Source organism: Ambystoma mexicanum, chromosome 9, assembly GCF_040938575.1.
Source record: "Ambystoma mexicanum isolate Mex_15411 chromosome 9, UKY_AmexF1_1, whole genome shotgun sequence".
Taxonomy (NCBI): Eukaryota; Metazoa; Chordata; class Amphibia; order Caudata; family Ambystomatidae; genus Ambystoma; species Ambystoma mexicanum.
The window spans coordinates 722,424,188-722,437,507 of NC_090931.1; positions in this window are offsets into that span (position 1 = coordinate 722,424,188).

Sequence of the window (13,320 nt, forward strand, 5' to 3'; positions counted from 1 at the left end):
GAACCCCTCCCTGCCTACACCTTACCTAACCCCTCACCCATCTCCACCAACATCCTTAATCCCTCCTCCTTGTAACACCCTACCTCTCTACCACCAACTCTCCTAACTTCAACCTTGCCTACACCAACCAATCATACCTCACATATGACTAACACCCTGCTCCCTCCCACCTCAGCTCACCCCATCTCCCCCACTCCTCCACTCCATCCAATCCCAGAAATCACCAAACTTACTTCAAACGTTTCACACATGTCTCCAAGTTAGTGTTTGCTGATGACTACCATTAGTAATAGAAACTTTTAAATGATTCTTAAACACTGCAGTGAAGATATGTCATACTCCTCTGTACATAACCAATGTAATATAGCTGCAAACAGTAACTTGCATTATGTTTGGAATTTCGGGGTAAGTAAGGCACAAGTATTTACTGCATTCCTAAATGTAAATTGTTATATAAACAACACAAACCCCAAAACTATTTTCTTCGCCAGTTCTTGCTTTACATTTATTAGTTTTAACGAATAACAAGGTGCGGGTGATAACATATGCCTGAGAGGTGCTACCAATGAAAAGGCATGTCACAAGTAATACTAGTGTTTACAATATACTAACAACATTGGGCAATAAGGGTGGCACGTGCATGACACAGCAGGCAAAACTGAGAAGACTGTGGTCTCGCGTGCATGACACAGCAGGCAAAACTGTGAAGACTGGTCTCTAAAAGAAATGCCCTCTCAAATGACAGAATAATACAAAAGGGCCATGGCTATTTTTAATTGCATACACTAAGTAATGTGTGTGTGTCGCCTAATTTGAGCATCTGCAAAAGTGTCTTGCTGAGTGCTGTCCTGCTGGGCCCTGCTCCCTTTTGCTGGACGTTTTTCCTGCCTTTGGAGTTTGCCACATATTGATTGGAGGATAGGAGTACTGGCCGCCCACTGCACAGAGAGAGTATTTAAACCCGCTCACGCGCAGATGCGTGCGCACCAGCAAAAGTGCCTTACTGAGTGCTGTCCTGCTGTCTTGCGTAGATTGCAGTGGGCAGCGAGGGAGGATGGCCATCCAGTTACTCACGACAGTAACCCTATAATTCAGCAAACTGACAGGGTAATTCATAGAAATTTGCACAAAAGTGGCACACGCGGCTGGCGCACAGTGTCCCCGTGCGATACACTGTGCCAGCCGCGTGCGAAAAAATCCTTTTCATCACACAGCGTATTCATGGATTTTAGCCTCCGAAACCAGCCGTGGTGCAGAGCGGCGCAGCGACCCTGCAGCAGCGCCAGTTATGCCCCCAAGAACACCCTGGCGCAAGGAAAAGCCTTCAAAATTTCCAGATCATCGCAAAGGGCTGCGCTAACCCTGGACCAGTTCACAGGGCTGCCAAACAGCAAACGCCAAGCGGGGAACGTGCATTTCAGTGGTTCGCGGGAAGTTTCACATGCGATTGTCCTGGGTACGTGTACATCAGGGGTGCGCGGGAACTATCACACGCGATTCCATCAGGGTACGTGTATTCCAGGGGTGCGCGGGAAGTATCACACGCAAAAGCAGCAGGGTACGTGTATTCCAGGGGTGCGCGGGAAGTATCACACGCAAAAGCAGAAAGGTACGTTTATTTCAGGGGTGCGCAGGAAGTATCACACGCGATTCCATCAGGGTACGTGTATTCCAGGGGTGTGCGGGAAGTATCACACGCCAAAGCAGCAGGGTACGTGTATTCCAGGGGTGTGCGGGAAGTATCACACGCAAAAGCAGCAGGGTACGTGTATTTCAGGCGTGCGCAGGAAGTATCACACGCGATTCCATCAGGGTATGTGTATTCCAGGGATGCGCGGGAAGTATCACACGCAAAAGCAGCAGGGTACGTGTATTTCAGGGGTGCGCAGGAAGTATCACACGTGATTCCATCAGGGTACGTGTATTTCAGGAGTGCGCAGGAAGTATCACACGCGTTTCCATCAGGGTACGTGTATTCCAGGGGTGCACGGGGAGCACCTCACGTGAATTGCACGTGTGGGTCCTCCCAGGTGTTCCCTCTACACCCTCCACGGCCCCTGCAGGCGGCCCACACCACAGAGGCCTACCCTGCACATGTCCCGCAGGCAGCCCATCCACCATGCCCATGCCCCCCAGCCAACCCACATGTCACCTTGCACTACTGCCCACCAACGCATGTCCCCCTGCACCCCCAGCCCCCAGGGGCACCCTCCACCAGGCCCCCACACATGTCTCCCATCACCCCCACCCCCCAGCAGTGCAGAGGCACCCTCCACCAGGGCCTCACTCCTGTCTCCCATCACCCCCACCCCCCAGCAGTGCAGGGGCACCCTCCACCAGGCCCCCACTAATGTCTCCCACCATCCCCAACCCCCAGCAGTGCAGGGCACCCTGCACCAGGCCCCCACTCATGTCCAACTCATGTCTCCCATCACCCCCACCCCCCAGCAGTGCAGAGCACCCTCCACCAGGCCCCCACTCATGTCCAACTCATGTCTCCCATCACCCCCACCACCCAGCAGTGCAGGGGCAGCCTCCACCAGGCCCCCACTCATGTCTCCCATCACCCCCAACCCCCAGCAGTGCAGGGGCAGCCTCCACCAGGCCCCACTCATATCTCCCATCACCCCCACCCCCCAGCAGTGCAGGGGCACCCTCCACCAGGCCCCCACTCATGTCTCCCATCACCCCCACCACCCAGCAGTGCAGGGGCAGCCTCCACCAGGCCCCCACTCATGTCTCCCATCACCCCCAACCCCCAGCAGTGCAGGGGCAGCCTCCACCAGGCCCCACTCATATCTCCCATCACCCCCACCCCCCAGCAGTGCAGGGGCACCCTCCACCAGGCCCCCACTCATGTCTCCCATCACCCCCACCCCCCAGCAGTGCAGGGGCACCCTCCATCAGGCCCCCACTCATGTCTCCCACCACCCCCACCCCCAGTGCAGGGGCAGCCTCCACCAGGCCCCACACATGTCTCCCATCACCCCCACCCCCCAGCAGTGCAGGGGCACCCTCCACCAGGCCCCCACTCATGTCTCCCATCACCCCCACCCCCCAGCAGTGCAGGGCACCCTCCACCAGGCCCCCACTCATGTCCAACTCATGTCTCCCATCACCCCCACCCCCCAGCAGTGCAGGGGCAGCCTCCACCAGGCCCCCACTCATGTCTCCCATCACCCCCAACCCCCAGCAGTGCAGGGGCAGCCTCCACCAGGCCCCACTCATATCTCCCATCACCCCCACCCCCCAGCAGTGCAGGGGCACCCTCCACCAGGCCCCACTCATGTCTCCCATCACCCCCACCACCCAGCAGTGCAGGGGCAGCCTCCACCAGGCCCCCACTCATGTCTCCCATCACCCCCAACCCCCAGCAGTGCAGGGGCAGCCTCCACCAGGCCCCACTCATATCTCCCATCACCCCCACCCCCCAGCAGTGCAGGGGCACCCTCCACCAGGCCCCCACTCATGTCTCCCATCACCCCCAACCCCCAGCAGTGCAGGGGCAGCCTCCACCAGGCCCCACTCATATCTCCCATCACCCCCACCCCCCAGCAGTGCAGGGGCACCCTCCACCAGGCCCCCACTCATGTCTCCCATCACCCCCACCACCCAGCATTGCAGGGGCAGCCTCCACCAGGCCCCCACTCATGTCTCCCATCACCCCCAACCCCCAGCAGTGCAGGGGCAGCCTCCACCAGGCCCCACTCATATCTCCCATCACCCCCACCCCCCAGCAGTGCAGGGGCACCCTCCACCAGGCCCCCACTCATGTCTCCCATCACCCCCACCCCCCAGCAGTGCAGGGGCACCCTCCATCAGGCCCCCACTCATGTCTCCCACCACCCCAACCCCCCAGTGCAGGGGCAGCCTCCACCAGGCCCCCACACATGTCTCCCATCACCCCCACCCCCCAGCAGTGCAGGGGCACCCTCCACCAGGCCCCCACTCATGTCTCCCATCACCCCCACCCCCCAGCAGTGCAGGGCACCCTCCACCAGGCCCCCACTCATGTCCAACTCATGTCTCCCATCACCCCCACCCCCCAGCAGTGCAGGGGCACCCTCCACCAGGCCCCCACTCATGTCTCCCACCCCCCACCCCCCAGCAGTGCAGGGGCACCCTCCACCAGGCCCCCACTCATGTCTCCCATCACCACACCCCCTAGCAGTGCAGGGGCACCCTCCACCAGGCCCCCACTCATGTCTCCCATCACCCCCACCCCCCAGCAGTGCAGGGCACCCTCCACCAGGCCCCCACTCATGTCCAACTCATGTCTCCCATCACCCCCACCCCCCAGCAGTGCAGGGGCACCCTCCACCAGGCCCCCACTCATGTCTCCCACCACCCCCACCCCCCAGCAGTGCAGGGCACCCTCCACCAGGCCCCCACTCATGTCTAACTCATGTCTCCCATCACCCCCACCCCCCAGAAGTGCAGGGGCAGCCTCCACCAGGCCCCCACTCATGTCTCCCATCACCCCCACCCCCCAGCAGTGCAGGGCACCCTCCACCAGGCCCCCACTCATGACCCCTGCACCCCCACCCCCCAGCATCCAGGGGCCCCCTCCACCAGGCCCCCACTCATGTCTCCCATCACCCCCACCCCCCAGCATCCAGGGGCACCCTCCACCAGGCCCCCACTCATGTTTCCCACCCCCCCACCCCCCCAGCAGTGCAGGGGCAAACTCCACCGGGCCCCCACTCATGTCCCCCTGCACCCCCACCCCCCAGCATCCAGGGGCACACTCCACCAGGCCCCCACTCATGTCTCCCATCACCCCCACCCCCCAGCAGTGCAGGGGCACCCTCCACCAGGCCCCCACTCATGTCTCCCACCACTCCCACCCCCCAGCAGTGCAGGGGCACCCTCCACCAAGCCCCCACTCATGTCTCCCATCACCCCCACCCCCCAGCAGTGCAGGGGCACCCTCCACCAGGCCCCCGCTCATGTCTCCCATCACCCCCACCCCCCAGCAGTGCAGGGCACCCCCCACCAGGCCCCCACTCATGTCCCCCTTCACCCCCACCCCCCAGCATCCAGGGGCACCCTCCACCAGGCCCCCACACATGTCTCCCATCACCCCCACCCCCCAGCAGTGCAGGGGCACCCTACACCAGGCCCCCACTCATGTCTTCCAACACCCCCACCCCCCAGCAGTGCAGGGCACCCTCCACCAGGCCCCCACTCATGTCCAACTCATGTCTCCCATCACCCCCACCCCCCAGCAGTGCAGGGGCAGCCTCCACCAGGCCCCCACTCATGTCTCCCATCACACCCACCCCCCAGCAGTGCAGGGCACCCTCCACCAGGCCCCCACTCATGTCCCCCTGCACCCCCACCCCCCAGCATCCAGGGGCACCCTCCACCAGGCCCCCACTCATGTCTCCCATCACCCCCACCCCCCAGCATCCAGGGGCACCCTCCACCAGGCTCCCACTCATGTCTCCCTCCACCCCCACCCCCCAGCAGTGCAGGGCACACTCCACCAGGCCCCCACTCATGCCCCCCTGCATCTACACCCCCCAGCATCCAGGGGCACCCTCCACCAGGCCCCCACTCATGTCTCCCATCACCCCCACCCCCCAGCAGTGCAGGGCACCCTCCACCAGGCCCCCACTCATGTCTCCCATCACCCCACCCCCCAGCAGTGCAGGGGCACCCTCCACCAGGCCCTCACTCATGTCTCCCACCCCCCCACCCCCCAGCAGTGCAGGGGCACCCTCCACCAGGCCCCCACTCATGTCTCCCATCATCCCCACTTCCCAGCAGTTCAGGGGCACTCTCCACCAGGCCCCCACTCATGTCTCCCATCACCCCCACCCCCCAGCAGAGCAGGGCACCCCCCAGCAGGCCCCCACTCATGTCTCCCATCACCCCCACCCCCCAGCAGTGCAGGGGCACCCTCCACCAGGCCCCCACTCATGTCTCCCATCACCCCCACCCCCCAGAAGTGCAGGGGCACCCTCCACCAGGCCCCCACTCATGTCTCCCATCACCCCCACCCCCCAGCAGTGCAGGGCACCCCCCACCAGGCCCCCACTCATGTCCCCCTTCACCCCCACCCCCCAGCATCCAGGGGCACCCTCCACCAGGCCCCCACACATGTCTCCCATCACCCCCACCCCCCAGCAGTGCAGGGGCACCCTACACCAGGCCCCCACTCATGTCTCCCTGAACCCCCAACCCCCAGCAGTGCAGGGGCACCCTCCACCAGGCCCCCACTCATGTCCCCCAGCCAAGATGTCATCACAATCTAGATCCCCGGCCCTTATGGTCAGCCTCCAAATGCCAAACACCCACCCGAGTATTGCATCCACCCACTTAGAAATGGCAATAACATGATAGAACCCAATTCCAATTTTGGAAATGGACACATGTCCCTCACATACACCCAATGGGTGTCAGTGAATGTCAAAACCCATATCATGATATGGATGAAACCAATGAGATGATACTACACATTGAAGTTTGAAGAAAAAACATGTATTGAAAGCAACATAAATTGAATCAAAAATAAACAAACAATAATGGAAATTGAAAAAAAAAAAGCAGCTGGTCCGTGAAATAATGCAAAACCACAAATCATAATCCAAAGGAAAGGTGTCCAAAGTCACAGTCCACAAAAGTAAATCCAATGGAAAATTAAAATCGAAAACCATTGCTCCATGGGTAAATCATAAAAAAAATGAAAATCCAAAAGTCAACTATATACAGATAAACAATCCAGGGTCCTTGATCCCTACAGAATAAATGAAACCTATCTAATAACACTACCTAAAAACAAAAAATATATACAAAAATGTGGCCCATTGTCCCAAAGGTCCAAATAAAATGCAAAACCAAAGGAAACCTAACACTAACTACAGAACTATTTACGAGGGCAGCGGGCTAGTCCGACGGCTCACTTCGGGATGTTCCGGGACAGGGCATCATCGAACTCCTGCTCAATGTCCCGGAGGCGGTCCTCCTCCATGGCCCCGAGGGTCCGCAGGGCCGTCCACATGTTCACCCCAAACTCCCTGCGGAATGCCTCGAGGCACTCGGCCCGCCTGCATGGAGTTCTCCGCCCTGACCATCGTGAGCCGTGCCTCTTCCGCCCGCTGCCGCTCTGCATCTATGGCGTGGCCCAACCTCTGCCACACGGAAGACACTACCCGTCCTGGGTCCTCCTGCACTACGGCCGATGCCTGCCCCTCTGATGTTGAAGGCCCCGAGCCATCATGGCTCCCACCACGTTGCTGCTGCTGCTGCTGTGCCTCTACCTGTGCACTGCCTCCTGCTGCCTGCACATCCTCTGCTGGCTGGGGTGCAGTCGTTGATGTGGCCACCCCTGCTGGACGTCCGACTCCCGACTGTGGCAGGGATGCCTCCTCCTCCAGCCTGGCCACACCGTCAGAGGCAGCTCCACAGGGCACCCAGGTGACTAATGGGTGGGAAGATGGCACGGAGGACGACTGGCGCATAGGGGGTACAGTTGAGGAGGGGGTCTGAGCAAGCCCCATCAAACGGAGGAATCCGGCCTGGGTGACCTGTCCCAGTAGGCCGACGCGGTCAAAGAGCCATTCAAGATGACGTGCAGTCTCCTCATGAAAAGACTGCAGGTCACCTCGCAACGCCACACCAGTCAGGACAGGCTCAATCCGGACACGAATAGCCACGTCCGCAGTTATAGGAAGGCCAGTTGTCGTGAGTGCATCCCCTGCCTGAAAACGGGTCTGGACGTAGGCATCCCTGCTGGTGCAAGATGATGCAGTGACAGGAATAGGGACAGGATTGCACACAGGCACCTCCGCGGCGACCTGTGCTGCCTCCTGTCCCTGGTCCTGCAGTGCACCACTAGCACCAGTGGAATCCCCACCTCCAGACCCCATCTCTGTTGCTTGCACGGCCTCCTCCTCCACCAAACCCCCCACCAACCTGGATGACTCCGTGCCATCTTCCCCCATTGGGCCCTGTGGGGTACCAGCTGCCCCTTCTGCTGCCGAGGAGTCCAACTCCGACCTCCGCCTCTTGGACCTCCCCCCGGCAGCTGCGGCCTGGGACGCGGCCCCGGACTCCTCACTCCCCGACGAGATCACAACCTGGGAGGGGAGCCGGGCCTTGCGTCTCCGGCTGGCGGTGCGATCCCTGCCGCTGTGCTCCACAGCACCTTCTCCGCCCTCTTCATCAGTTGACGCTGCAGACAGGAAGAAATAAAACACAGGCATCAGGGCACTGTACAATGGACACATACACACATGACAGTTGCACATGAGTGGCATTGGCAAACCTCAGACATGGCATCACAATTGGCAACACACATGTCATTTCAACTTGCACACATGAGCCATACCACAGCCACATCGCAACTGCCAGCACCATCCATACACATACAACAGCATGAGCAGGCAAAGGTGAGCCAGACATCACATGCAACACAGGGAGTGCACTACACATGCACGCACACCACCACACTTGCATGCATGTCTACACCTCAGCCAACTGTCGCAGTGTTCAGATGCGCATCCATGTCACATCTGCCAATCAGACTTCCACATCCCGCTGTCACATGCATCCATGTTGCATCACTGTTGCACCCTTGTCAAATACACACACATGCACATGTACACAGTGCTGATACATGCAGCAGAAAACAACATACATGCGTGACATCACGAACATGCCTACTTACATACACATTCATCCAAACATGTGTGCCCACACAACTGCATTTGGCATGCAAGCCTACACACACAAGCACCATCCATGCCTCACACATGACAGCCCTCGCATGTGTTAGCCTCACGGCCCTGTACACCCCCACCCATACTCGGCCCCATACAAACAGATGTGCAACCGGCACTCTACTGGCACATCACCACACGCATAGTTTACAATCATGATGCATGTACACTTACCGCTCGACTGCAGACGGGTGTGCCTCTCCAGGACCTGGACGTAGAGCGCTGGGGATATTCGTTCCAGGACCCTCATCTGATCTTCCGACAAGTGGCCCCGGCGCCCCTTAGCATCCGCTGCCTTCAAGAGGCGCCGGGCCTTGTTGAGGGTCCTGGACCTGAAGTCCTCCCAGTGCTTCTTGACATGATGGAATAGTCGGACTGCCACCCCCTCCGCGTTGATGGCAGTCACGATGTCCGTCCAGATCTGAGTCCGTCCTTCCTTGTCGGCGCGCACACTTCCAAAGAGGGCATCATACTTCCCCAGGACTTGCTCCAGCAGGACACCAACTTCCCTGGGACTGAAGCTGGTGCCCCTCTGCTTCTCTGGCTGGGGGTTGTCAGTGATGCCAGATGTTTGAGTGCCCAACATGACAACCCCAGAGGCAGGAGTGGGTGGGCAACTGGGTCCTGGGGCTGGGCTGTGGAGCGAAGGAATCCCAGTTGGGAGTCTTCGGTTCCAGCAGGGGTGGTCACAGCAACAGCACCCCTGGCTGATGTGCAGGCAGCAAATGGCAGGGCACGTGGGCAGCAGGCAGTCAGGCAGCAGCAGATGGCAGGTGGGAGCGTGCTCAGGGCTCTGGGGGGCAGTAAATCGGCTTTCTGGGCAGGAGCGTGGTCTTCCATGTGCTTACGCGTGGCCAGCTTGATACGGAGTGATTTGGCACGTGAAAATCCGGCACGTCTGCGTGTAATTCGAGGAAAGGCCCTTAGCGCGTAAGCGCGTCTGCACGCATACGCGATTTAATTGGCCCAAAGGCCCCCATGCGCAGCTATGACGTCACGCGCATGGCCATAGAGAATGGCGCGTGTAAAAAAAAATATACACGTCCGAGTGTCAAAGCGTGTAATTGGTGGAAATGGCCTCATCGCGTATGCGCGTCTGTGACGTGTGTATAAAAGGTACGTGTAGAACGCCATTTCCTTGTACGTGCTTTTTGTGGAGAGCGAGTGGGTGAAATCTGTACTTCTTGTTGGTTCACACGCGATATACTTCACAGCGTTTCTAGTTCGTACTCCCTGTTACCTCTGACAGCTTTTTCTCTTTTCCTCTTTTTCCTGGGCCTGTTTCCTCAAACAGCGTTCCCTTCTACTGTTGTCCTGTCTGCTTAGACAGCGTACAATTCTTCTTTTGGTGGGGGTGTTGCCAACGCGCACACGCGCATATTTTTCACGCTTTCGTTCCTGGCAGATGGTGAGTCGTGCACGTATTTGACATCTGTGCTTGCCCCGTGTGTCGCATACCCCTTCAGAGGTCATTCTAGGCTGCGTGTGACACGCATACGTTCATTCTTGTGTTTCTGGGTGCCACAGCATAGTGCAGGTTTATTTTTCCACACACGTGGTCTAGGAGGGGTTGCGTGCAACTTACTTCCCTTTTTTGGGGTGCCTGTGCGATGCATGACCCGTCATCTTTCCCCAGGGGTGACATACAGCCTTGCTAGAGCACTAGGGTACGATTACCATCTGGTACCCAACCCCTTTGACCCCCAATTGCACAGGACAATAGTTCAAGTCGACTCCCATACGCACAATAACATCAGTGCCATGGCTGGGAGGCGAACAAGCCGTAAGGGTGGCAAGGGGGCCGAGCCCCAAGTGGTGGCCGTGGTGGATCCGGTAGGGGACGTGGCCGTGACTTGCAGGGTGCCCCTAGCCCCCCATGTGTGGAGGAGCAGTCAGGGACACCCATGCCCCCCCCGGTTGAGGTTAACGTGGCTGACACCATCCATGCTCAGCCCTTGTTGGACCAGCCCACTGTGGAACCAGACCTGGCACAGGGTGACTCCATAGCTGACTTCCAGGTCAGCAGGTCTAGGCCACGTGCGCCGGTGCACATTGGTGTCATCAGGCCACGTGGATCAGGGGCAGCTAGGTCATCTGCTGCCCCGCGTAGGTAGGCTGGGGAGGCTGCAGGGGCAGCTGCGGCTCCATCCACCCCACCTCTCACACACAAAGCCAGGACAGTGTCGGTCCGAGTCCATCATGCTGACATTCCCCCTGACACCATCACACTTGAGCTAATGCCTGCACCAACTCCCATGCTGAGTGTGCAATCCCACACTCCTAGTACAGAGTCCACCGGGGCTCCTGCCCCTAGTGTCCGGAGCGGCGTAGGACACTCAGGATCCCCACCACCTCCAAGCGGAAGAGGAAGAGTGCTCGTCCAGTACAGGCTGATGCCCCAGACAAGGCTACACAGTCCGGCCCGTCAAGGAAGCCCAGCTTCAATGAGGCCGAACTGAATGCACTTGTAGAGTATGTGTCCGCACATGACCGCGAAATGGTGATTGTTGCAGGATCCAAGACCACACCTGCACAACATCAGGCACACTGGCAGACCATCGCGGACATCATAAGTGCCCTTGGAATCGTGAGGCGCACAGCTACTGAATGCTACAAGCGCTGGAATGACCAGAAGCGTAGGGCAAAGAATAAGCTGGCCTCAAGTCATGCCGCTACTCTAGTGACTGTAGGTGAGTCTCCAGCAGAGGACATAGAACTCACTGCACATGAGCAGGTTGCTGGGACCTACGTCACGGAGGAACAGATCCAAGGCATGGGAGAACTGGCAGATTACGAGGCATTGTCCGGTGAGTGCACATGCATGTGTGTGTCATCCATGTGCATTTTCTGTGTGTGAGGGCTTCTGTTTGGGTGCCAGGTGAGGGTGTGTGTGCCTGAGTGGTTTGGGTCACCCATGTGCCTCATCCAATACATTCTGCGCACCAGCATTTGGGTATAGCAGTATCCCTTCTGCCAACATTAGACATCCAGCCCAACACCACGCCAGTTGCCCTTGAAGTGTCATCTTGCCACAACACTGTTGCTTATTTTCCTCTGTTCGTTCAGGCAGATTGTTTGCATACCACCACATTTACTAGGCATTTCTCAGTCCTATTGTCACATGTCTGACATGGCTATGGTACAGTGGACTGGCTTTGTTCCCTGGACATGATTTGTTTAGACATGTCCCTGTGCTATAGGACCATTTTGGACTGGCAGCTCCAGGTCAAACATTTGAACCATTTCAATGAAAAAATCAATTTCATGAGCAAACTAGACTGAATGAACAATTGGTGCCCTCCTCTCCCTCTTCACTTTATGGCTAGGGTACATGCCATCTGTGTGATGGCATGTGTATTTGACCTGCCAATCACAGGCCAATGTGTGATGCCACTGCTAGGCAGCATGCTGCAAATGTGTTCATCTTCCATCTTGGGGTCATCAATGTGTGCCATCTGCCTCCCCTTCACACGCAGTGACGGTGCATGCATGGGAGGGTTTTAGTCATGTGGGACATGTGTCAATCAAGTACTTTTTCTGTAGCTTCTCAGCCCTAATTGTGTGCCATAGTGCTAATGCCTGTTTCCATTTGTTTTCTTTTATGTCTTTGCAGGGGATGACGCACTTGATACTGCTGGGGTTGTGGAGATGGTGCAGACCCAGGCGGGGTCTCAGGCCCCACCGACCACCAGTGAGGGACGTGATGTGGTGGTGGGTGAGAACCCACAGCTGCTGCAGGTCGTGATCTCAAGGGGTGTCTCTGGCTGCACCTCCCCTGAGCTGTATTCAGGTGTCGATTCGGATGTTGAGACCTATGTGCCGTCGCAGGTGAGTGTTCCTGGGAGGGATTCTGTTCTGTCCGACCCACCTGCACCAGGGTTAGAACCCTCAATGGGGATGTCAGTGTTGGCAGGTACGCCTTTGGTGGTTACGGATGCAGGGTCACACTCCGCAACATCAGATCCTGTTCCTGGGCCAGCAGATCAGAGGGGGAATGCAGTCCTGCAGCCTCAGGCAGTGCCGGCACAGCAAGGCACAGTTCGCCTTGCCCCAGAAAGGTGTGGTGCCCGCCAACGTGGTGGCCGTCCACCACCTGGCAATACCGCATGGGAGAAATCCATATACGGTATGGCAACCCAACAGGCAGCATCATCAGAGATGATGGCTCAGGCCATGGATACGGTGGCCACTTCCATTGTCCCCCCCGAAAGGCTGATGGAGCGACTACAGCAGGCAACAGACTCCATCTGCCAGTCACACAAGGAGGACATGTTGGCGTCCGACAGGGACAGGCGGGCGGCACTGGCGACTCTTCGGGAAGCCATTTCCATAGAGTCCCAGAGCCACAGGGAAGCCCTGAGGGTGGAACTCCTTCACCTCAGGACGACTCTTGTTGAGCTTGAGGCTTCAACAAACAGAGGGACAGAACAGCAGCTGGAGCGTCTCACACGTACGCTCTCAGCGAAAATGCAGGCAACTAGGACGGAGGTCCGGGCATCCCGTGAGTTGTTGCATGGGGACCTACGCACAATTATCCTCCAGAACGAGACCTTCGACACCCGCATGCTTGCTGCCATGGAGGAACAGACCAGGG